At 44.7% G+C, this 24,279-nt stretch overlaps 1 protein-coding gene across 1 annotated transcript in view; it reads right to left on the bottom strand.

Moving 5' to 3' along the window:
* EPS8L3 (EPS8 signaling adaptor L3) overlaps positions 1-14,373 on the bottom strand; it is a gene marked incomplete at its 3' end in the record, with an annotated part of 344,360 nt that extends 329,987 nt beyond the window's left edge. The window contains exon 1 of the mRNA XM_082246387.1: positions 14,214-14,373. The remainder of the gene's footprint in view (positions 1-14,213) is intronic.
* Between the last annotated feature and the right edge of the window lie 9,906 nt (positions 14,374-24,279).

The following is a 24,279-nucleotide window of genomic DNA, read 5'->3' as shown; positions in this document are numbered from 1 at the left end:
GTTTGGCTTCTAGGAGCCACTGACAACCCAGTACTGTAGTTAGTTCTGCTTTTCCGCACAATTAACAGCAATATGTATTGCTTGATGAAGATGCGTATGACGACAATATTGTACAATAATAATATTGTTGTTATGGGTGTATTCTTACTGGCCAGAGATTGCAGGCTTTCTCTGACAGATCACTAGAGTGTTCAGTAAGCTAAAATATATACATTGATGGTTTAGCTGTATCTCTTTTTTCCTGATTTTTTTCCCCTTTTATCTTTTACTTTCTTTTTTTTTAATGCAACTCCTGGAGTTTCTCTTGATGTCTTGAGGTTAGCAGTGGAAACTGCAATGGTAACTTTGTTCTGCACTGTTTGTTGAAGACACCAGTTTTGGGTGCATAGTTGTGGGCATTGGCTTAGTGCCCAATATGGGGACCTTTGCGAATGCTCTTGCTAATGCCCTGGGAACATGGGCATGGTGCCGCGTACATTCCGCAGCCATGCGAAGTCAGCATTAAAGCTGCCCCCCAACTCAGAAGTGGGCTTTTTGCCATTGCACAATTCCACTTTTTAGCCTCAGACACATTTAATGGTTAGGCACTTTTCCCATGTCACTGTTCACTTCATCTCGAAAATGCAGCAGTTCTGAGGGGACACTGCGGATAACTTGTCACCTCACTCCCAGTGGCAATGCGAGTTCCCGCCAGACTCTTAGTGCTGAACTCTGTTGCTAACAAGCTTTATGCTTGACCTAGATCCACTTCCTTGCTGTTTCCTGATTCTTTTACCTCCAGGCTAGGTCCCTAGGTCCCCCGTGCAACAAAGTCAGTGCCATGTATGGGGTAAAAATCGCTAGGGAAGAGGTCAAGCTCACCAACCTCCTCGCTACCGGGGTGACTGTCTCCCATGCCAGGTACTGGCCTCCTGCTGGCTGATTGCTATCACATTCACACTACTGCACAGGTTACCCATGGCAACTCTATCTCCTTTAAACCAATGCTGTATCTTGGCCTAGGCCGACGAGGCCCAGGCCTAGGGCAGCATATTTCAGGGGGGCAGTGGACTTGTACTGCTGGGGAGCAGGGTGGGGCTGGAGGGCGGAGCAGAGCAAGGATGACACTGTATGCTAGAGGGTGGGAGCCTCAGGTCCTTGGGCAGTGCACCCCTGTACTGCCCCTCTTAAAGTGCCGCCTTGGTCCCATGGACCCACTGTGACCCATAGTAGGGCCGGCCCTGCAAAGGCCTACCCTACACGCAACAAATCAGGAAAAACTGCAGCAGAGAATATTTTCAATGACTTAATTTCCAGATTTGGATATCCTGAAAAAAAACACCATGATCAGGGCAGAGAATTTGAAAACCAACTTTTCAAAAGATTGAGATTGTTTTGGAATAACACATTCTAGAACAATGCCATATCATCCTAAAAGCAATCCTGCTAAAAGATTAAGTAGTACATTATTGGAAATGCTTCGTACATTGCAAGAGATAAAGAAAGCTCAGTGGAAAGAATATTTATCACAAATAGTCCATGCATATAATTGTACTAAACATGAAGCAACCGGCTTTGCTCCCTTCTTTCTGTTGTATGGGAGAAGACCCTGTTTACCAGTGGACCTAATGGATGATGAGAAGGAGGAAAGATCACCCCAGCAGTATGCTGAAAAATGGGCAATCAAAATGAAAGAAGCTTACAGAATTGCTTCTGGAAAACGCTAAAAGTACTTGCAGAAAGTTAAAAGGTACTATGACCAATGTACAAAAGGAGTGCCACTACAGACTGGAGACCCTGTTCAATGTACAAAAGGAGTGCCACTACAGACTGGAGACCGTGTTCTTTTAAGACATTTTTTAGAAAGAGGAGGTCCAGGAACACCCTGAACATACTGGGAAAAGGAAGTGTTTACAGGGTAGTTTAACAGATAGGGCAAGAGCATATCTACAAAGTTAAACCGGAGAAAGGCAACAAACCAGTAAGGGTCATTCATTGCAACTTGCTACTCCCAGTCAATGATTTGCATTTTTAAGATATTACACCAGACAAAACAAAGAAAAATGTCACTAGGACAGCGACAAGCGTGGAAGAAAACGATAGCCCAAAGATCTCAGCAAGTCAAGAAATGCAAGATGAAGTACTTTTGAAGCCACCAACAGATGTTGTGGAAGAAAGTATTCCAGAATCACTTCAACAGAAATGAGAAGTACTACCAGAAGATGAGACAGCTGCGCCAACACCCGCGATGAACCAGTGAAAAAGGGAAACCTGTCCTCCTAAAGATATTCTCGAAGAACACGCAAACCAAAGGAGATATTAACATTTGAGACACTTGGCAACCCTTCATTTCAAAAGTAGGATGTTTCCACAAATATGACTGAACAGCACTGCGACCTCCAGATGGCCAACATATACATACTTTGCAATTCCCTCATGTTCATATTTCTTCCCAGGAACATATGCCAATAGTTATCTAGATGATACAGGCTATGAATCATTCCATTTATTTAAAGAGGCGAAGTATGTAGTAAGTAAATACATAAACCTCCCAGTAACTGGGCTGCGGCTAGAGGGAGCTCTAATGATTTGTAGTGTGACTTCAGGAAACTAAAAAAAACAAGTTCACATTAAACTTGGAAAGCTAGTGAGCAACAGTATTTTGTGTCCCCTCTTTGGTACAGGTTAGTCACGCTTTTTTATGCTGTTTTTGGTCAGTTTTGTGTTTTTTCCGACATTCACTTTCTCTGTGAGTATCTCATATGTTAGTATTAGTAGGTAATCGATGTGCTTTTCCATGTGGTCGGAGCTGCCACTGTAAAGAAAGTAATCATCTGTGTAATGTGATTCATTTCTGTTAACACATTAAACTTGGAAAGAAAGTGAGCAACAGTGTTATGTGTTTCCTCTTTGATACAGATACTGCAGACTGCATCTTTGTCATACCTTGCACTCAGTTCTCTGGTAATCCTGTAACACTGGCTTTGCTTTCAAGACCGTTTTTTTGTGCTTTGGTTTCCTGGGACATGACTGAGTGTGTTGAATACCTGCCCCCGTAAGGACTGCCAGAATCACACTTTTTGGGTCCCCCTGAGTTACCAGCATACAGTTCTTTAGTTCTCCTTCCTCGGCTCATTTCAATAATTAGTACAAAGGTATTTGGTTGTTTTGTGTATATTTAAAATAGGGATAGGAGATGGGAATAGTGGGATACTCCAAAATAACTATGCACAATTCGTTGAGGACTCCTATCTTCAGGTACAATCAGGCTGTTGATTCACCCTGCCACTATAGGTGAATTTGGGAATTAAGTCTCTTTCCTAAGATGACTTGGTGAGCATGTAATTATCTTCAGGATACTCTCTCTAGCATCCTCTTTCCATCCACCGCCGACACCCGTCCACTGACTATCCTACACTTGGGGTGGCCCCTCTCAGGTCAGGCCCTTTGACACGAGTCCCTGTACTCACGATACTGTGGTCCCACAGTCTCCAGTGTCTCCTCCTCAGTTAGCTCCCCTGGACCTTTGGGTTCTGCTCCTCTCATCTGTTCCTCCGGTCCTCAGGATGACCTCCTGCAACCGCATTACACTGCTACAGAGGAGGAGGCAGCCGCCCCCTCCCTCCGGGACTCTGCTCTCCAGCCAAAGATTGCGCAGCACAAGTGCTCCTGGGTTATATACAGTATCCCAGAATGCACTGGGACCTGCCCTCTGCCAATCACCAGGGCTATATCAAAGCCTATGCATCTATTCGTCAGGTTTCCTCCCACTGTCCAACATGCCTCCCTATTGGACCAATGGGAAACTCACTCTAGACACAATGAATCACATATTAAGCACAATGAGCAGACCTTACTAACCGATCCTGCTCTCTGGTAGGCAGAGAACAATATAGATTTACCTGCAGCCCCTCTGGTAAGCAGACAAGGCTCAAAACTATACTTTCTCACTAGCGCCTACCTGGAAAGGTGCTACACCTGCATCAGGAACTTGCTTTTGAGGTTTGTCCCCAACACCTGACCAATCACTCAGTACAGGCAGAAAATTTTATCTGTGATGCCTCCATGGAAAAAGGGCATGTTCTAGCCTGCTTTGACCCTGCAGCTGTGGAACTTCTGAGGGTAATTTGGTTCAAATGCTAGTCTGAAGACCAGGCATGTTTCAGCTTCCTTTTACAGGAGAATAACTCTTGAGGACCTGCCCAGATGCTATCATCAAGGACTGTACTGGTAGAGGGTAGCTGCTGGTATTCCAGTGCAGGGACACCAGTGTATTTAGACAATACCCAGTATCCTTCTCTCTTCCTCTGCGTGGACCAAAAAAAAATGGAATGCATTTCAGGGCAATCCTTCGTCTGGGGTAAGCCACAGCTTACCCCATAATTCCTTTCGATCCACAGAGAGGAAAGAAGGAGACCAGGCTCTGTCTCACTACACTGGCATCCCTGCACTTGAATACTGGCAGCTCTGGGTGGACTGTCAGCATCCACAACTTGGGTTACATGCTGTATACCCTTTTACTGTGCCCTGTGACAGCCTGCTCTGCAATGTTTTTTCTCTCTTTTCTCCCCTGGACTTGTGAATGCGATTCCTATTGTACTGTTTTTTTGTGTGCTCATCTAATAAATGATCCACTACATTATGAGGTTCTCTTGTGCCCCTCTCTATTTAATTATACAATAGTACATACTTGAGCATGCTATAGCAAGACTCACATATAGTAAAATACTTTACAGCCATGCTCCTTTTCCCCATGTTGCCTATTATTCTAAATAATGAGAACACTGTCTTCTAAAGAGCCATTTACAGCATAAATGTAACATTATTAGAGAGAGAGGAGCAACTGACCCTACGCGTTTTGTCGATTTCCAACTTCTTCAGGAGTTAATGATGGGTAATTGTGGGTAAACAAACAAAATTATAAAATACAAAATCATGTGGAGATCAGGATTACCAAGGCGGGAACAAGAGGAGGCCCTCTCAGCGACCACAGGAAAACACTACCCCAAAAATGTAAAAAGATTTATTTAAACATTATTACTAATTGATGGGGGTTGGTAAATAATTTAGTAGATAACTATCTAGTGGGATACTTCAAATTAACTATGCACAATAACTATCTACTATTTAATTATATATAGAAGAACCTCTGGGGGAATCTAGAAAGGAAAAGGATCTGGGGGTTAAAGTAGACCACAGGATTAACAATAGCATGCAATGCCAAGATGCAGCAGGCAAGGCTAACAGACTATTAGCATGCATTTAAAAGGGTATTTACTTATAAGAATATAATTCTACCACTATGTAAAACTCTGGCTTGGCCACAGCTGGAGTATGCCGTCCAGTTTTGGTCTTCAGTCCTCAGGACTCAGGACAGGGTCTGGAACTTGAGAGAGTCCAGTAAAGGGCAACAAAGCTGATAAGTTGACTAGAGAACCTCAGTTATGAGGAACATCTACACTCATTAAACTTATTCTACCTGGTGAAGAGACGCTTAAGAAGAGATATGAATGCAATATAAAACTATCTAAATGGTGATTCTTGGGTGGCTTAAGAGGACACATGGCCATTCAATGAAGTGGTTAAACCTTAATCTGCGTAGGAGGTTCTTTATTGTTAGACTTGTAAGGATGTAGAACTACCTTCCACAATTGGTGGTGTCTGTGAGAAGTGTTGAAAATGTAAAATAATTCTTAGATGTCTTAGCGAACGTAATATACATGGATATGGGAAATGGTAGAGACATAAATACATTCACACTCATACACCCACACAGGTTGCACTGGATGGACTGATCTTTATTAAAGCTTTCCAACTATGTAACTGTATACAACTCATCCCTCCCTATGTATAAAGGAAGTTTAATCAGTTACTAACAGTTCACTGGAAACAAATGCCCTGAAGAGCACTTCAAATAAAGTGAATGTATGTGTTTGTTTGCAGTTGGGGGGGGGGGGGTGGGGGCTGTGTGTGTGACGTGTACAGCATTTGGTGGCTGACATCACATACATGTCCACATTGTATACTGTTAGCAATGATGTCGCAGATGGACTACCTTGGGGTGCCACTGAGCAAAAGGGAGACACACCCCCAACATGGCCTCTTTCCCATGCTTGGGATCACAAATGCCTGCTGGATCACAAAGAGGTGAATACAGTGCCTTGAATAAGTATTCATACCCCTTGAAATTTTCCATATTTTGTCATGTTACAACCAAAAACATACTTTTTTTTTTATTTTGTATTTTTGGGGATTTTATGTGATAGACCAACACAAAGTGGCACATAATTGTGAAGTGGAAGGAAAATGATAAATAGTTTTCGAAATGTTATACAAATATATATCTGAAAAGTGGGGCATGCATTTGTACTCAGCCCCCCGAGTCAATACTTTGTATAACCACCTTTTCGCTGCAATTACAGCTGCAAGTCTTTTAGGGTATGTCTCTACCAGATTTGCACCTCTAGAGAGTGAAATTTTGCCCATTCTTCTTTGCAAAACAGCTCAAGCTTATCAGATTGGATGGAGAGTATCTGTGAACAGCAATTTTTAAGTCTTGGATTTAGGTCTGGACTTTGATTGGGCCGTTGTAACACATGAATATGCTTTGATCTAAACCATTTCACTGTAGCTCTGGCTGTAGGTTTAGGTTCGTTGTGCTGCTGGAAGGTGAACATCCGCCCCAGTCTCAAGTCTTTTGCAGACTCTAACAGGTTTTCTTTTAGGATTGCTCTCTATTTGGCTCCATCCATCTTCCCATCAACTCTAACCAGCTTTCCTGTCCCTACTGAAGAAAAGCATCCCTACAACATGATGCCGCTACCACCATGTTTCAGGGTGGTGATGGGGTGTTCAGGGTGATGTGCAGTGTTAGTTTTCCTCCACACATAGGGTAGAATAGAATCCTTCCTCAGTCGGTGACAGAAATTTGGTGACATGTAGCGGGTTGGTAAGAAGTGAAATAGGCCTAATGGCCATCTTCTTTTGGACTAAAGCACTGAGCAATATTTGTTATCCATACCTTCCCAACCGCCACCTGACTCTGGCTAACCTCTGAGCCGACCTAGGTTAACCTCTGAGAGACTACCCATTTGACCTGGAATTTACAATACAGTTTGTCACTGTATTGCGCACTTGACTTTATTAGTGCACGTTTGTTGGGACAGAGGACTCTTACTTTACCACATAGGGAGTGCTTTAGGGCCCCAGGGCCCAGTAGTCAGCCGCCCATTGAGGTGTGTTCCCTCATTCATGTTATAGTGCACCTTTTTAGTGAGAGTGGCCTATCATCTGAACGCAATATGTTTACACCTTGACCATAATACTGACATGCTTTAAGGAAATCCTGTTTCCAGTGGAATCCATCTTTAGCCAACACCTGGACATTAAATCTTGTTCACCTGTGGTCCCACAGAGAATGATATGCTGGATTCACCCGATTTGCTCTGGGATATAGCATTGATTAAGCAATATAAGTTTGTTTGGTCACCTGAACCTTCTTTAGGCAAGAATTCTGCCCTGTAGTCCAAACAGTGTGAAATCAGAGAACTTTAGTGCCACAAGTGTCCACTGTCCTGCATCTTCTCAGTAAAGCAAGTTATTTATATCCATGTTCAAAACTGACAATGTCATGAATTATGTGGTACTGTATAGGATGCATTAAGGGGTTGTGGTTTTTGTAGTGCAGGGGGTGGTGGTCCGGGCCCTTGTTTGCATGAGCTTGAGTGTATGTGGTCTTTCTGCAGCAGACGATGACACAGATCTGTTCACTTCGGTTTGCTGTGGATGTAGTAACTGTTATGTGATTGTCTATCAGCTTTCTACAATAAACTTGTTTTTTGCATTATATACCAGTGTTGAGCCTCTGTTTTGCAACCTCTTGCAGGGGCGACCTACCCGGCCTCCTCTGGTTTTTGCTAGGAGACTATTGTTTGGTTGCCGAGGCTCTTCAGTCTGGAAATTGACCGTTTGGTATTTACATTAGTAGGGAGTACTGTTTTCATACCAATTTGGTCTGAACGATTTCTTCGTATCCCCAGAAACGGTTTTACAATTTGTTTAATTGATATTTTTTCATAACCTAACCCTGCTTTAAACTCCTCTACAACTTTATTCATGACCTATCTGGTGTTTTCTTAGGCCTTCGTGATGCTGTTTGTTCACTAAGGTTCTCTAACAAACCTCTGAGGGCTTCACAGAACAGCCTAAGGCCCCTTTTACACATATCATTTTCCTTCCAATTCACAATTATGTGCCAATTTGTGTTGGTCTATCACATAAAATCCCAATAATATACATTTACGCTTTTGGTTGTAACATGACAAAATGTGGAAAATTTCAAGGCACTGTAGACGTTTATCATTTGACCAGTAATATTCCTAATTCGGTTCTTTTTCTTTAATTGAAAAGCATTTTTAGTGAGCTCAGACATACATTTGACTGACATTATTTTAGGCTGCAGTTTTGCCTAACGTTGCTAAAAGACTGAAAGGTTGTAACATGCAGAGTTTCAGATGCATTTACTTTGCTTGAAGTGCTTTTAAGGATTTTTTTTCCAGTGGGCTATTCGGAGCTAATTACAGCCCGTCCCCTGTGAGCCCACCTGCTGGGGATTGGCTTGGGCTCTCGTCAATACTCCAAGCATCTCCTCCCAGACTCCCTCCTCCACTTCTGGAAGCTTTTCCAAGGTTCCAGAGAGCAGGGGGAGTTACCAGAGGTGCTGCTTGATTATTCATTCAGCCTCCCTGAGTCACTCATCCCTGACCCAGATTCATCCCAGGCCTGGCTCTCAGTCAGGCCAATTTACTTACACTAACAACTATTTACACTAATCTAGCACACTAGCTAGAGGGTGCTACATAAGAAAAAATGTTCAGCTGGGAGCAGCTTTTTCAATAAGGCTTAAAAATACACCACATAGTTGAGGGATACCTTAGGCAAAAGAAGAACACCTTAATACATACAGGTAGCAACCAGTTTCCTAGAAAACAACAGATGCATAGCCTTAAGTGGCAAAATGTCACATTTAGTGGGGTAGTAATACTCCCACTAAATTTTTGTCCTCCTGCAGCAACTGGAGGTATCACATACCTGGGGATGGAGTCTGACGTTATTTGTTCATTTTTTATTCTACGATGCAGGGAACTTGTCAATGGAGGATTCTTACACCCCAATGAACATCCTGGAACTTCAAGTGATTTGGCTGTCTCTTCAGCATTGGACCATTTTACTGGTGGGCCATCCAATCCATATTCTGTTGGACAGCTCCACAGCAGTAATATACATCAATCCAGCATGAACCAAAAGTTTTGAGAGAGAGATAGAGGGAATCTTTTCCTGGGAAGAACTTCATATTTCAATCTTGTCAACTATGTACATTCCAGGTGTAGACAACAGGCAGGCAGACTTCCTCAGAAGGTGGGCCCCTACACCTGGATATGCTGTATGACTTGTGTTGCAGGTGGGGGATGCTGGATATGAACTTTGTGGATTGCAAGTGCAACAACAAACTGGACAGTTTTCTCTCCAGATAAATGATCCAGTGAGTGCTCTCGTGATCAGTAAACCCTGATTTATGGCTTACCTTGCCTGAGACTTCTTCATCTACTTTACAGGACCAAGATAGAGAACATTCTTTAATGTGTATTTAACGCTCGTATTTAGCCACCCAGGTTTAACCTTAGTTCTTTAATATTTATTGCCCGTATGAATACACTGACTAATTCCTTTAATTAAAATGTTTTTAAACCACTCCCACTTTCCCCCCATGTTTTTTGGTTCTAGAATATCCTCTCATTTAATGCCATGAAGTGTGGTATGCAGTTTGGTAAAGTTGGCTCTTTGTTCAATGTACAGGTCCTACCCTCATCTCTGCCATTCCACAGGTCCTACCCTCATCTCTGCCATTGCTATGATTTACAGTGAACGTAATTGCCCTGTGATCGCTAAGAACTCCCCTAGTTCCACGTCCACTATCAGCTCTGTCACACAAAATTATCCCACAAGACATTTAAGTACAGAGTCTTAGGGGATTCAGCAGCTCAATCTGCCCAGTCAATATCTGGATAATTAAAGTTCCCCATGATGACATAGCCCTGTCTCGTCGCACATATTTACTGTGCACGGAGATTGGTCTCCTCTTCATCCTTTAGGATAGCGGGCCTGTAGCATATACCTACTACTAATTTCCCTTTGGTTTATTCTTTTTGAAGCTCTAGCCACAGGAATTCTACCCCTTCCATTGCCCCATTAGTAATGTCACCCCTAGTGTTGACATACATGCATCCCTCTCTCCCTCTTCTACCTACCCTGTCTCTTTGAAACATGGAGTACCCCTATACAATCGCAAGCCAGTCATGTGTACTGTCAAACCTCTGTTACTCCCACGAAGTCTAAATCCTCCTCATGTATTAGTAGTTCCAATTCCTCCATTTTGTTCAAACTCTGAGAATTAGTGAACATTGTTTTAAGTTTTGCATATTATTTTATCCCTTTTTGTTCTGAGGCTGCAATCACATTCTGCTAGTCTACACGTGTTGATCTTAGGTACTCCGGGTAAACTGTCCACATTTGCACTTTCTGCCCTTAGTTCACTTGCCTGAAAAACTTCCTCTGAGCCCTCCCCCATAATTTAATCTTAAAGTCCCTCTAACTTTTTGGCCAACCTCTCCCCCAACAGAGCGGCACCCTCCCTATTTAGGTGCAGTCCGTCCCTGCTATAGAGCTGGTAACCAAATGAAAAGTCAGCCCTGTTCTCAAGGAACCCAAAACCCTTCTTCCTGCACCAGTTCCTCAGCCACATGTTAAGTTCCCTAAGCTCCTGTTGCCTCTCCGGTGTGGCTTGAGGTACAGGCAGTTATATAGTTGGTAAGGTTGAAAAAATACACCAGTCCATCCAGTCCATCCAGTTCAAGAATTTCTACTTGAATACCACCTTTTCTTTAAATAAGATCCTAAGTCCCTGAAATAATTTTTAGGACGTGCCAGTATTTTCCTCTAACATTGTCATTGGTATCAATATGTACCATGACAGCTGGGTCCTCCCCAGCCCCACCCAACAATCTGTCCATCCGATCCATGGATGTGTGGAACTCGAGCGCTGGGTAAACAACATACTGTTTGTCAATCAAGGTCTTTGTGACAGATTGCCTTATCTGTCCTTCTAATGATTGAGTCCCCTGCCACCAGTATCTGCCTATTCTTGCCAGTACCAATGCCCCCATCCTCAATCAGAACAGTCATTCCCCTGGCAGCTTGGGGAGGAAGTTTGTTCCAACAACACCACCCTTGAGCCGATATCTGCAACATCATGTAACTTGGCACAGTTATTGGAATGTACCAACTCAGGATTATCCTCTTTAAGGTTCTGCCCCACCTTTTAAATGTAACCCAGCTAGTTACCTCTGGCTCGTGCACCTCCATATCCTCACCCCCTCTATATTAGCTCCTGCCAGCACCCGCTGGGTAATGTCCAAACTCCTTTCCAGGTTTTTGATCTTTCACAGTGTTTCTTTAGATCCAGGATCTAGGCTTCCAAATAAGTAACTAGCTCACATCTTGCACAGCAGTATCCACCCTCGAACAGCTCTTCAAGGAATGTGCACTGGGTCATATCTCCACACCTGTTGGACACTTTACTCACTACCCTAATGGGGATAATCAAGGAAACAATAAGAATTCTTTTAAAATATTTGCTGTTAAACATCCTTCCTACTTTATCCTACTTTGAGCAATATCTGTTTCCTTAGGTTATCTAAGTCTCGGATAACCTGATAAGGTGTCCTCTTATCCTGCTCTTGCCTTACTGATCACTAGGCCCACGTTATCTTGTCTTACTGGTACCACACACTGATCACCCAGCCCAACCCACGTCATCCTCTCCTCTTGCTTCAACTCACTGATCAAACAGCCCCTGATGACCTCTCTTCCTGTTTTGCCTACTGGCCACGTGGCTTTCTCTCCTCCTGCTTTCGCTCTACACAACCAGTGCCTCAGTACCAACAGTGCCCTAGTACTCAGTGCCACGGTTACCCACAAAGCCTGACACCTCCTACTCCCCCCAGATTAAACACACTCTCTCAGTACTCCCAGTGCTCTGGTGCTCCAAGTTACAGCGCCTCAATTAGTCACACTGTCTTAGATACTCACAATATTTCAGTTACTCCCAATGCCCCTATTACACACAGTGCTCCAAGTTATTCACACTGACTTAGTGCCCAAACTCACAGTGTCTCAAGTTACAGTGACCCCAATTACTCCCTCAGTTACTCATAGTGTCCTAGTAACTCTTGCTCAGTACTCAAAGTACCCCAGTTAATCCCAATGCTCCAAGTTAATCACTATACTCACAATACTCAAAGTTACTCCAAATTACTCACAGAGCTCCAGGTTACTTCCAATGGCCAAAGTTACTCAATATACACACAGAAATCCAAGTTACTCTCTATGCTCACAATACGCCAAGTTACTCACAGTACTGCATGGTTCTCCCAATGCCCTAAGTTACTCGCATTACTCCAAATGAATCCAAGTTGCTCACACTTCTCCAAGTTACTCCAAATTACTCACAGCACTCCTTGCAGTGCTCAAAGTTACTCACTATACTCACAATACTCCAGATTACTCAGAGTAGTCCAAATTACTCACAGTACTCCAAGCTACTCAAAATACTCCAAACAACTCCAAGATCCTCACATTTCCTCAGTTACTATCCCTGATTCAGTACTCACAGAGCCCTCAGTGTCACGGCTCACTTGTAGTCAGCCCTAACAGCTTGTCCTGTGCCCTTACTTACAGGCTCCACTCACAACCTGTCTGTCGCTCCTCCTGTCCCAGCTGTCCCAGCTGTCCCAGCCACCCTGTCTGTGTCAATGGATGCAGACAAGGTGGCTAGGGAGCTAGCATGCATGAGGAAGCAACTTTTTATGGGGTCACTCGTCGAAGAGGAGGAGCAAGGAGCACCGGTGGGGGTTGCTCTGTGCATAACCATTGTTATTTAAAGGAATAATAAAGGTTCCTTTTTTCCTTTAAAGTAATATTGGGTTGGCTTTTCTTGTTTAGGAACCTCCTCTTAAAAAATGAAAAATGTTATGTCCCTGTTTTCCAACTGCTGTCCTGTGTTGTTACCTTTTTATGTGCAATTCCAGTGGGGACTATTAGGAGCCACTCCAATGTTCATTGAACAGGCATGTTCTGCTGTTGTCCCTATCAGGAGGATATACAGTCATTTAGTTGCATGCCCAACTCTACGCCAAGCTACATCACCAGCCTCATCTCAAAATATAGCCTAAACCATCCTCTCTGCTCCTTCCAAGACCTCCTGCTCTCTAGCTCTTTTGTCTTCTCTCATGCTCACGTCCAAGACTTCTCCAGAGCTTTTCCCCTCCTCTGAACCTCTCTACCTCAATCTTTCCAGTTATCTCCTACTCTATCCATCTTTAGGCGATCCCTGAAATGTATCTCTTCAAGGGAGTCTATCCAACCTCCACCTAAAAACTTAAAACTTTTTATTCTTTCATCAGCCCATCCCTCACAGTTATTAACCTTTTGCACCACTTGCCCCACTGCATTCATTTTGTAAGCTCTCATGAGCAAGTGCTTTTTAACCCTCATGTATTGCATTGTAACTGTACTGTCTGCCCTTTATATGGGTGCTGTGCAAAATGTTGGTGCTATATAAATCCTGTATTGTAATAATAATGTAGACAGGACATGCCTGAAAAGAGACTAGAGGTGAAAAAAAAAAAACAATAAAACCGTATTTACCAAAAGAAGAAAACGCTGCAACAATTTATGATTTACAATAGTTTAGCAAACACAATGTCATCCAGTTAGGGTTTACATCTTACAAGCTAAGGATTTAAGCATATGTAAGGTTTTGTTAATTAAATAGAATCTCTTGTGCCAGTACTTCTAGGACTGAGAAAGTTCTAGATGCAATGGGTCTCACTGACCACAAGCATGCACATTAAAAGAATAAGTACATGGAGAAGGCTTAGAAGTTTGGCTGCCTTAATTGATAGCTTTCCCCATCTACATGATGGATTCGCTTTAAAACTGTTTGTATTTGCCAATTTGGACTTTGGAATTACTTGTGATATGTTTGTAAGTATCGAAAATAGCCTGTCTGCAATAATAAGGTATTTTTGTAATTTCTTATAAAACATTAATAAAAAATATTGAATTAAAAAAAGAATAAATTATTTAACAACCCATACACTTAGTGATGTGATTACCTCTTGACTTGGTCTTGATAGGATATCTTCAGTTAGATGTCCATTCACAATATGATATCCAGATACTTTAGCTGGGTTCTAGAAAAGCTTCAATGTAACAATGCAGGTATGGTGCTAATAGATACTTGCACTATGGTTAAAAAGGATAAACTGATCTGTCTACTTTCAGGTGACACTCCCTTTGTCCTTTGCCCAGGACATACACTCATAGGTGTTTGCATAATCGAGCGAAAGGCAATTATACCAAGGCAGATAATACATTTTACTGTTCACAGCAACATCAGCCCTGCGTAGTCATATGTTACTTCATTTGTACCTCATATGTTGGCCAACCTTTAATTCCACTTAAACAATAATATATGGGTGTGCGCAATTCTGCTGTGGTATTTTATGTAATGCATTGTCCTGGCAATGCTTTGTGTGATTCGTAAGCAAGTGCTCAGAAACTGTTTACTATCACTGTTATTTGTTGAATATTAACTCTGGTTTATGCCTGATTAGTGAAAGAATGTAAATGTAACGATAGCAACATTTTTTAATAAATACCTAAAGTTAAAGTGTAACTCTACTTTTGTTGAGAAAAACAATCCCCTCTGTACATTGTAGGGATTTTAACAAACTGTTGCACGAGTCCTACTTGTTTCTGCTCTGAAGAAAAAGTTGTTTGTTGTCTGCAGATTAAATCTGAATGGGAGTGACTTTTTCATTATTAATCAGCTAATGTACTTGCAGTGTTCTGATGAGGAAAATGCACGCTCTGCATTCCTTTAAAAGTAATTAACCCTTTGGAAGTATCTCACTAAAAATTACATTTTTGCTGCAGAGGATGCCTATAATCTGATTTACAGTGCCTTGAGGGGTATCAGAGTAAGGGGGCTGAATACAACTGCACAACACTTTTCAGATATTTAGTTGTAAAAAATGTTCAACACAAAGTGGCACGTAATTGTGACATGGAAGGAAATGATAAATGGTTTTCGTCTATCACACAAAATGCCAGTAAAATACATTTACGTTTTTGGTTATAACATGAGAAAATGTGGAAAATTTCAAGGAGGAATGAATACTTTTTCAAGGCATTGTATATCTTAGTACAGACTTGTTGGAAAATAAATCAGCCAATAACACCAGTAGGAAATTACATTTCTGTGGGTATTTTGTCACCAATGGTGTAGGGCAGCTGTCATTAAATGCGGCCTGTGGTCCGAACACAGACCGAGCGACTCTCCTGTCTGGACCGTCAGACCGGCAGTGTGTTTCCGCATTTCAGCAGTCATTTGTTGCTGGGACAGAAATGTCGCATGTGCCCCACCCCTGACCATTGGGTCGCCTTTGCGCCCCACCCCCTGGTTGCTAGGACACCATTGCGTGTGTGCCCTGCTCCCTGCCGCTGACTGCCGCTCTCTCTCCTGGCTCTTACTCTGGGCTGGGCCATGAGTTGGGGCATGCTGTCATGTGTGGGCCCCAACCCTCTGCTGCTCGCAGCTCCCGGTTTGCCTCTCACTCCTTGCGAGGTATGATATCTCACAGCTTCTGCAGCCTGCAGCTTGCCACATGTGCATATGATACTCCTGCCCTCAATGTATGTGGGGCACATTTTTTGTTAAGGGGATCGCTGATGGCCATATTTTTTAAGAGACACAATGATGGCCATATTTCGTTAAGGGGCATGCTGATGGGCACAATATGTTGTGCCCATCAGAGTGCCCCTCAACTTAAAATGTGATTATCAGAGTGTCCCTTAACATAAAATGTGCCCATCAGCATGCCTCCTATTTTATGTTAAGGGGCACTCTGTCAGGCACATTTTATGTTAAGGGGCACACTAATGGCCATATTTTGTTAAGGGACACTCTGATTGGCATATTTTATGTTAAGGGGCACTCTAATGGGCACAACAAAATATGCCCATCAGCGTGCCCCTTAACATAAATTTACCCATCAGAGTGTCCCTTAACATAAACTAGGGGCATGCTGATGGGCATATATGTTAGTGGGGCATGCTGATGGGCACATATGTTAAGGGAACACTCTACAGGGGACACCTGATGTAAAGGGGCACTCTGATGGGGACACCTGATGTAAGGGACTGCCCTGATGGGAACACTTGATGTAAGGTGGCACTGTGATGGGGACACCTGATGTAAGGGGGCACTCTGATAGGGACACCTGATGTAAGTGGGCACTCTGATGGGGACACCTGATGTAAGGGGGCACGCTGATGGGGACAACTGATGTAAAGGGGCAATCAGATGATGGCACCTATGGTAAGGGGGCACTCTGATGAGGGACATCAGATGTAAGGGGGCCTTCTGGTGAATAAACCTGATGTCAGTGGGCACTCTGATGGGTATACCTGATACAAGGGGGTAATCTGATGGTGGCAACTGATTTTTGGTGGTAGTCTGATGGGGGCACCCAATGCAATGAATTACTCTGGTAGAGGCACCTGCTGTAAGGGGGAACACTATTGGGGACATTTACATTTACAGAATATTACCAGAGTTTGTGGAGGAAATAGTAAGAAAAGCGCCAGAAAGGACAGCTTGTGTCAAAAAAAGGAAAGTAGATGCGTATAATCTTTCATGGCACAGACTTGTGATTCCTCCTTGAATTTTAATTCACTACCCCTGGTTTAGGGAGTGCCTCCAGGTTGCCAAATTGCATTAAATTCTAAGAAAATTACAGTGCTGCAGATTGAAAAAGAAAGGCAATTTTTTAAATAGCATTCAATTACAAAATTATTTTTACAGCAATTGTACTGTATATGCTACATTACTCTTTTTTTTTTTCTTTTATTTGCTATTTGCTATTTTTTTTCAACGAAAGTGAAGTTTCTTTAGTAATATCAGGAAGAATCTGAAAAATATTTAGCAGATAAGTCAAAATGATCCTTATTTATCTCTATGCGTCTGTTCTTGTGTATCATTTAAAAAAAAAAAAGGTATTTGGTCATGAGTCATGACATTTCAAATAAAAGACAGAGCGCAAAACAGGCAAAAGATAAGGCCTTACTAATTAGTTTGCATGACGTATTTATGATAAGCCTAGATGCAGGGAAGGTTATACTTATTTACATAACACCCAGGAGAAAATTTAAAGCTGAACTCAAGTCAAATAGCTTAGCACAAAAAAACAAAAACAAAAACAAAACAAAGAAAACATACATTACATACAAAATGTATTTTGTTAACCGATTTCTAATTTTGTCCAGTCACTTTTGTGGTTTATACTTCTTTGCCAGACTGCACAGGTAGGAGGGTAACATCTCTTTTTTTGTGATAGTTGAGGAAGAAGACACAACATACTGATAAATCAACAACATACTTGCCAACTGTACCGTTTTTGCCCGGACAGTCCCGGCAAATAAGAGCCTGTCCCAGTTCATTTACATTGTCCCAGCGTGCACCCGTTAATCGGGCTGCCCGTAAATGCCTGTTATGGGCAGCCAGTGCTGGTCAAAAAAATGGTTGCATGCCGACATCGTGACAGCGCATGCGCCATTCCGATGCCAGCCGGGCTCAGGAAAGCTCATACAAGCTCGGCCGGGCGGGCTCATGCGCAGTTACGTAATGCCGCCGCCTGGCGCCATTTTTAAATCAAAGGCTCTCGTTCTCAGCAGCGCCTCGCCGGTGCCAGCCATCACAGCAGGGCAGAGAAGGACCCCTGGAGAGTGAAGACACATTCACAGACATGAAGGTAGGTAGGATGAAAGCAACAATGTTATCTGCAAAAATATCTGGTAACATGACATGTGAATAAAGTGTCAAATGTGCTCAGGTGTGACCATACAAAAAATGTAATATGTAAATATGAATAAAGTGCAAATAAATACGATAAAACCTAAATATACCAGATAGTATAGTTAGGTTTTATCGTACTTATTTACACCTTGCACTTTATTTCGATTTACATATTACATTTTTTGTTGGTCACACCTGAGCACATTTGACACTTTAGAATTGCAGGGAATTGTGATTAACATTTTAAACTTTAGGCAGAAGTAGTGTAGCTGAATGGGAGAATTATTAGTCATCACCAGTACAGTATTTGTCCATTGACATCATATCCCCTCTCAAGCGTCTCTTCTCCAGAGAGAATAAGTTCAATGCTTGTAGTCTTTCCTCATAGCTGAGGTCCTAATTATTTTTGTTGCCCTTCTCTGGACTCTCTCCAGTTCCAGCACATCCTTTCTGAGGACCGGTGCCCAGAACTGGACGGAATACTCCAGATGTGGCTGGACTAGAGTCTTGTAGAGTGGGAGAATAATCTCTTTATTTCTGGAGTGAATCCTTTTTTTTATACATGCCAGTATTTTGTTGGCCTTGCTTGCAGCGGCTTGGTATTGCATGCCACTGCCAAGTCTGTTGTCCACTAGTACCCCCAGGTCCTTTTCCATCTTAGATTCACCCAGAGGTTCCCCCCTAGAGAGTAGCTTGCTTTCCTGTTTCTGATGCATACATTACTTTTCATTTTTCCACATTAAACCTCATCTGTCATGTGGTTGCCCACCCCATTATTTTGTCCAGGTCTGCTTGTAAGGTTACCACATCTTGCATAGAAGATATTGGCATACTTAGTTTAGTATCATCCGCGAATACCGAGATTGTGCTGGATATCCCCTCCTCTAGATCGTTTATGAATAAATTAAACAGGATTGGCCCCAGGAAGGAACCTTGGGGGACCCCTCTTTCCACACCCGCCCAATCCGAGTATTCCCTATTAATCACCACCCTCTGGACTCTCCCCTGGAGCTGGTTCTCTATCCAGGTACTCACCCTATGGTCCATACCTACGTACCTTAGTTTATACAGTAAGCGTTTGTGGGGGACTGTGTGAAATGCCTTTGCAAAGTCCAGATACACCACATCCACAGGCCTTCCTTTGTCTAGATGGCAACTCACTTCATCGTAGAAGGTTAATAGATTGGTCTGGCAAGAACGATTTTTCATGAAACCATGCTGATTACTACTAATAATACAGTTTTCATTACTAAAGTCTTGTATATAGTCCCTTAACATCCCCTCCAAAATCTTGCAGACTACAGATGTTTGGCTGACAGGTCTATAGTTACCTGGGATATATCTCGGCCCTTTTTAAAATATTGGTACCACATTGGCTTTTTTCCAATCAGCTGGCACCATACCCGTCTGTAGACTATCCTTAAAGATCAAGAATAATGGTCTGGCTATCACCTGGCTGAGTTCCTTAAGAATCCTCGGGTGCAAGCAATACGGTCCCGGTGATTTATTTATGTTAAGTTTCTCTAGTTTAGTTCTAAGTCTATCTTCTGTTAGCCATGGGGGTACTTCCTGAGGTGTATTATTTAGTTTAGCATTACAAGGTGGGTTAGTGTAGCACCCCAATTGTTTTGTGAAGACTGAAGAGAAGAAATTATTTAACACTTTCGCCTTCTCTCTGTCCTCTGTGGCCAGATTCCCTTCGGCGTCTTTTATGGGGCCAATGTGTTCTGGCCTCGCTTTCTTACTGTTTATATACTTAAAGAATTTCTTGTTTTTTTTTTTTTTACTCTCTATACTCCCGCTATATGTCTCTCGTGTTCTATTTTAGCCGCCTTGATTTCACCTTTACATTTCTTATTGCACTCTTTGTAATGCTTGAATGCTGCCAATGAACCCTCAGCCTTGTATTTTTTGAAGGCCTTTTCGTTAGTATTAATATGCATTTTTATGTTGGAGTTTAGCTACCCAGGGTTTACTTTTGCTCTTTTAAATGTATTCCCTTTTGGAATGCACTGGCCAATCCCTTTGTTTAGTATGTTCTTAAAGCACTCCCATTTTTCCCCCATGTTCTTTGTTCCCAGGGTTCTATCCCATTTGATATTTTCTAGCAAAGTGCGCAGTTTTGGAAAATTGGCTCTTTTGAAATTCAGTGTCCTTATATTACCCTTGTGTTTCCTATTACTATAATTAATACTGAAACTAATGGACCTATGGTCACTGTTTCCTAAATTGCCCCGTATTTCTTTATCCGTGAGCAGGTCTGTATTGTTGGTGATCAGTAGGTCTAGTACCGCATTGTTTCTTGTCAGTGCGTTCACCATCTGACCCATGAAATCGTCCTGCAAAACATTTAGGAACTGCCGAGCCTTGTATGAATGTGCAGTTCCTTCTGCCCAGTCTATATCTGGATAATTAAAGTCCCCCATTATAATGACATTTCCCATCCTTGCTGCCAATCCAATCTGTGAAAGAAGGTCCGCCTCCCCCTCCTCCCTCTGGTTGGGAAGTCTATAGCATATGCCCAATATTACTTTTCCCATAGTGCCTTCCCTTTGAAGTTCTACCCATAGGGATTCTACCTCATCCATAGCTCCATTATTAATATCATCCCTCATATTTACCTGTACACTGTTCTTAATATACAGACATACCCCTCCCCCTTTTATATCTTCTCTATCTCTGCGATAAAGGGAATAACCCTGAATGGTTGCTAGCCAATCATGAGAGCTGTCAAACCAAGTCTCTGTAATCCCCACAAAATCTAAGTCCTCCTTATACATCAGCAGCTCCAGCTCTCCCATCTTGTTGGCCAGGCTTCTAGCATTGGTATACAAACCTCATAATTTTGTCCAGTTGCATACTATATCCTCGTTTTTTAATGTTGTTTTTAGGCTGCTCTTGCGATTTTTCCCCATATCCACCTTGGATTTAGGAAATCTGAACACCCTACCGCTAATGTCCCCATTTGTGCCCTCTGAACCTTGCTCCCCGCTGGCTAATTCTACATCTGTACCCTCCCCCCATCACCTAGTTTAAAAGCCCCTCTAACTTTTTGGCCATCTTCTCACCCAGTACTGTTGCACCCTCCCTATGTAGGTGCAACCCGTCCCTACTAAAGAGCTGGTAGCCGACTGAGAAGTCAGCCCAGTTCTCCAGGAACCCAAAACCCTCCTTACTACACCAGCTCCTCAGCCACTTTTTAACTTCCCTTATCTCCCGCTGCCTCTCTGCTGTGGCTCGAGGTACAGGTAATATTTCTGAAAATACTACCTTTGGAGGTCCTACTCCTTAACTTAGCTCCTAAGTCCCTGAAATTGTTTTTAAGGACTCTCCATCTCCCTCTGCCTATGTCATTGGTACACACGTGTACCATGACAGCTGGGTCTTCCCCAGCCCCACCCAGTAATCTGTCCACCCGATCCGTGATGTGCCAAACCTGAGCGCCTGGTAAACAGCAGATAGTTTGGCACTTACGGTCTTTGTGACAGATTTCCCTGTCTGTCCTTCTAATAATTGAGTCCCCTACCACCAGAACCTGTCTTTCCTTTCCCTTTTGCCCGGCCTCACTGGAGGAGTTCTTCCCCTGGCAGCTAGGGGCGTCACTCTGCTCCAGCAATGCTGGTCTCTGACTGGTTTCCCCAACACCATGCAATGGGGCGCATTTATTGGGGTGCTTCAGCCCAGGACCGGCCTCCTTGCCTTGTTCCCTTCTACCCCTCCTAACTGTCACCCATCTACTCTGCTCTGATGCCTGCACCCCTGTATCACCGCCAGTGGCGGTCGGTCTATAGGAGGTTCAGGGGCGCCGCCCCCCCAATCTCTGTGGCCAATAAAAAAAAAGGAAAAAAAAATAGCCTGGACCAATCATAGAGGACATCCCGGGTGACATCGCCTGCGTTAGTCACGCACCGTCCCAACGTCACCTTCCCGCCCGCCATCAGAGAAGAGGCAGCGGGTGGCTCGCATGGAGGAAGAAGATGTCCAGTGTCACATCCCAGCCCCCCTTTGGAGTTTGGACACTCCCAGTGTCCAAGTCCCAGACCAGCAGGGGCGGCGGAGCTGAGAGCCTGTGTTGTAGTACCACCGCCGCTGCACCGTGCAGCAGGCCTATGCTGCGGTGCACTGGTTGCTATCGCCGCCTGGCATCTAGCAACCAGTGACGTCACCTGAGGAGGAGGAGAGTGAGGCCCCAGCATTCCCTACGGAGCCTTCTTCCTCCTCTGCTGCGCGCCGAGTGGAGTGTTGGCTCCACCCACTCCATGGGGACCCTGATGTGGGGGGGGCTCTGTGGCGGCCCTGATGTGAGGGGGGGGCCCTGTGTGGAACCCTGTGAGGGGGGCTCTGTGGGAACCCTGATGTGAGGGGGAGCTCTGTGGGGACCCTGATGTGAGGGGGGTCTCTGTGGGGACCCTGATGTAATGTGGGGGGGCTCTGGGGACCCTGATGTAAGGAGGGGGCTCTCTGGGGACCCTAAAGTAAGGAGGGGGCTCTCTGGGGACCCTGATGTAAGGAAGGGACCCTCTGGGACCCTGATGTGAGAGGGCCCTTTGGGGACCCTGATGTAAGACGAGAGGGCTCTCTGGGGACCCTGATGTAACAAGGAGGGCTGTTGGGACCCTGATGTAAGGTGAGGGGCTCTGGGGTCCCTGATGTAAGAAGGGGGCTCTCTGGGGACCCTGATGTAGCAAGGAGGGCTCTTGGGACCCTGATTTAAGGTGGGGGGGGGCTCTGGGGTCCCTAAAGTAAGGAGTGGACCCTCTGGGACCCTGATGTGAGGGGGGCTCTCTGGGGACCCTGATGTAAGGAGAGAGGGCTCTCTGGGGACCCTGATGTAACAAGGAGGGCTGTTGGGACCCTGATGTAAGGTGAGGGGCTCTGGGGTCACTGATGTAAGGAGGGGGCTCTCTGGGGACCATGATGTAACAAGGAGCAACTCTGGGGACCCTGATTTTGGAAGGGGAGCTCTGGGGACCCTGATGTAAGGAGGGGGCTCTCTGTAGACCTTGATGTAACAAGGAGGGCTCTTGGGACCCTGATGTAAGGTGGGGGCTCTGGGGTCCCTGATGTAAGGAGGAGGGCTCTCTAAGGATCCTGATGTAACAAGGAGCAACTCTGGGGACCCTGATGTAAGGAGAGAGGGCTCTCTGGGGTCCCTGATGTAACAAGGAGGGCTGTTGGGACCCTGATGTAAGGTGAGGGGCTCTGGGGTCCCTGATGTAAGGAGGGGGCTCTCTGGGGACCCTGATGTAACAAGGAGGGCTCTTGGGACCCTGATGTAAGGTGGGGGGCTCTGGGGTCCCTAATGTAAGGAGGGGGGCTCTTTAAGGACCCTGATGTGACAAGGAGCAACTCTGGGGACCCTGGTTTTAGGAGGAGAGCTCAGGGGACCCTGATGTAACAAGGAGGGCTCTTGGGACCCTGATGTAAGGTGGGGGCTCTGGGGTCCCTGATGTAAGGAGGGGGGCTCTCTAAGGATCCTGATGTAACAAGGAGCAACTCTGGGGACCTCGATGTAAGGAGGAGGGCTCTGGCCTATGCTGTGGTGCACTGGTTGCTATCGCCACCCGGCATCTTGCAACCAGTGACATCACCTGAGGAGGAGGAGAGTGAGGCCCCAGCATTCCCTACGAAGCCTTCTTCCTCCTCTGCTGCATGCCAAATGGAGTGTTGGCTCCACCCACTCCATGGGGACCCTAATGTGGGGGGGGGGGCTCTGTGGGGACCCTGATGTGAGGGGGGCTCTGTGGGGAACCCTGTGAGGGTTGCTCTGTGGGAACCCTGATGTGAGGGGGGGGGGGGCTCTGTGGGGACCCAGATGTAAAGGGGAACTCTGTGGGGACCCTGATGTGAGGGGGGCTCTGTGGGGACCCTGATGTAATGAGGGGTGCTCTGGGGACCCTGATGTAAAGAGGGGACTCTCTGGGGACCCTGATGTAAGGAAGGGACCCTCTGGGACCCTGATGTGAGGGGGGCTCTCTGGGGACCCTGATGTAAGGAGAGAGGGCTCTCTGGGGACCCTGATGTAACAAGGAGGGCTGTTGGGACTCTGATGTAAGGTGGGGGCTCTGGGGTCCCTGATGTAAGGAGGGGGCTCTCTGGGGACCCTGATGTAACAAGGAGGGCTCTTGGGACCCTGATTTAAGGTGGGGGCTCTGGGGGTACCTGATGTAAGGAGGGCAAAGAGCAACTCTGGGGACCCTGATTTTAGGAGGAGAGCTCTGGGGACCCTGATGTAAGGAGGGGGGCTCTCTGGGGACCCTGATGTAACAAGAAGGGCTCTTGGGACCCTGATGTAAGGTGGGGTTCTGGGGTCCCTGATGTAA

The sequence above is a fragment of the Pelophylax lessonae genome (assembly GCF_965119305.1).
Source record: "Pelophylax lessonae genome assembly, chromosome: 2".
Classification (NCBI taxonomy): Eukaryota; Metazoa; Chordata; class Amphibia; order Anura; family Ranidae; genus Pelophylax; species Pelophylax lessonae.
Note: the sequence above shows the minus strand (reverse complement) of the source record. Positions and strands in the feature narration are given on the sequence as shown.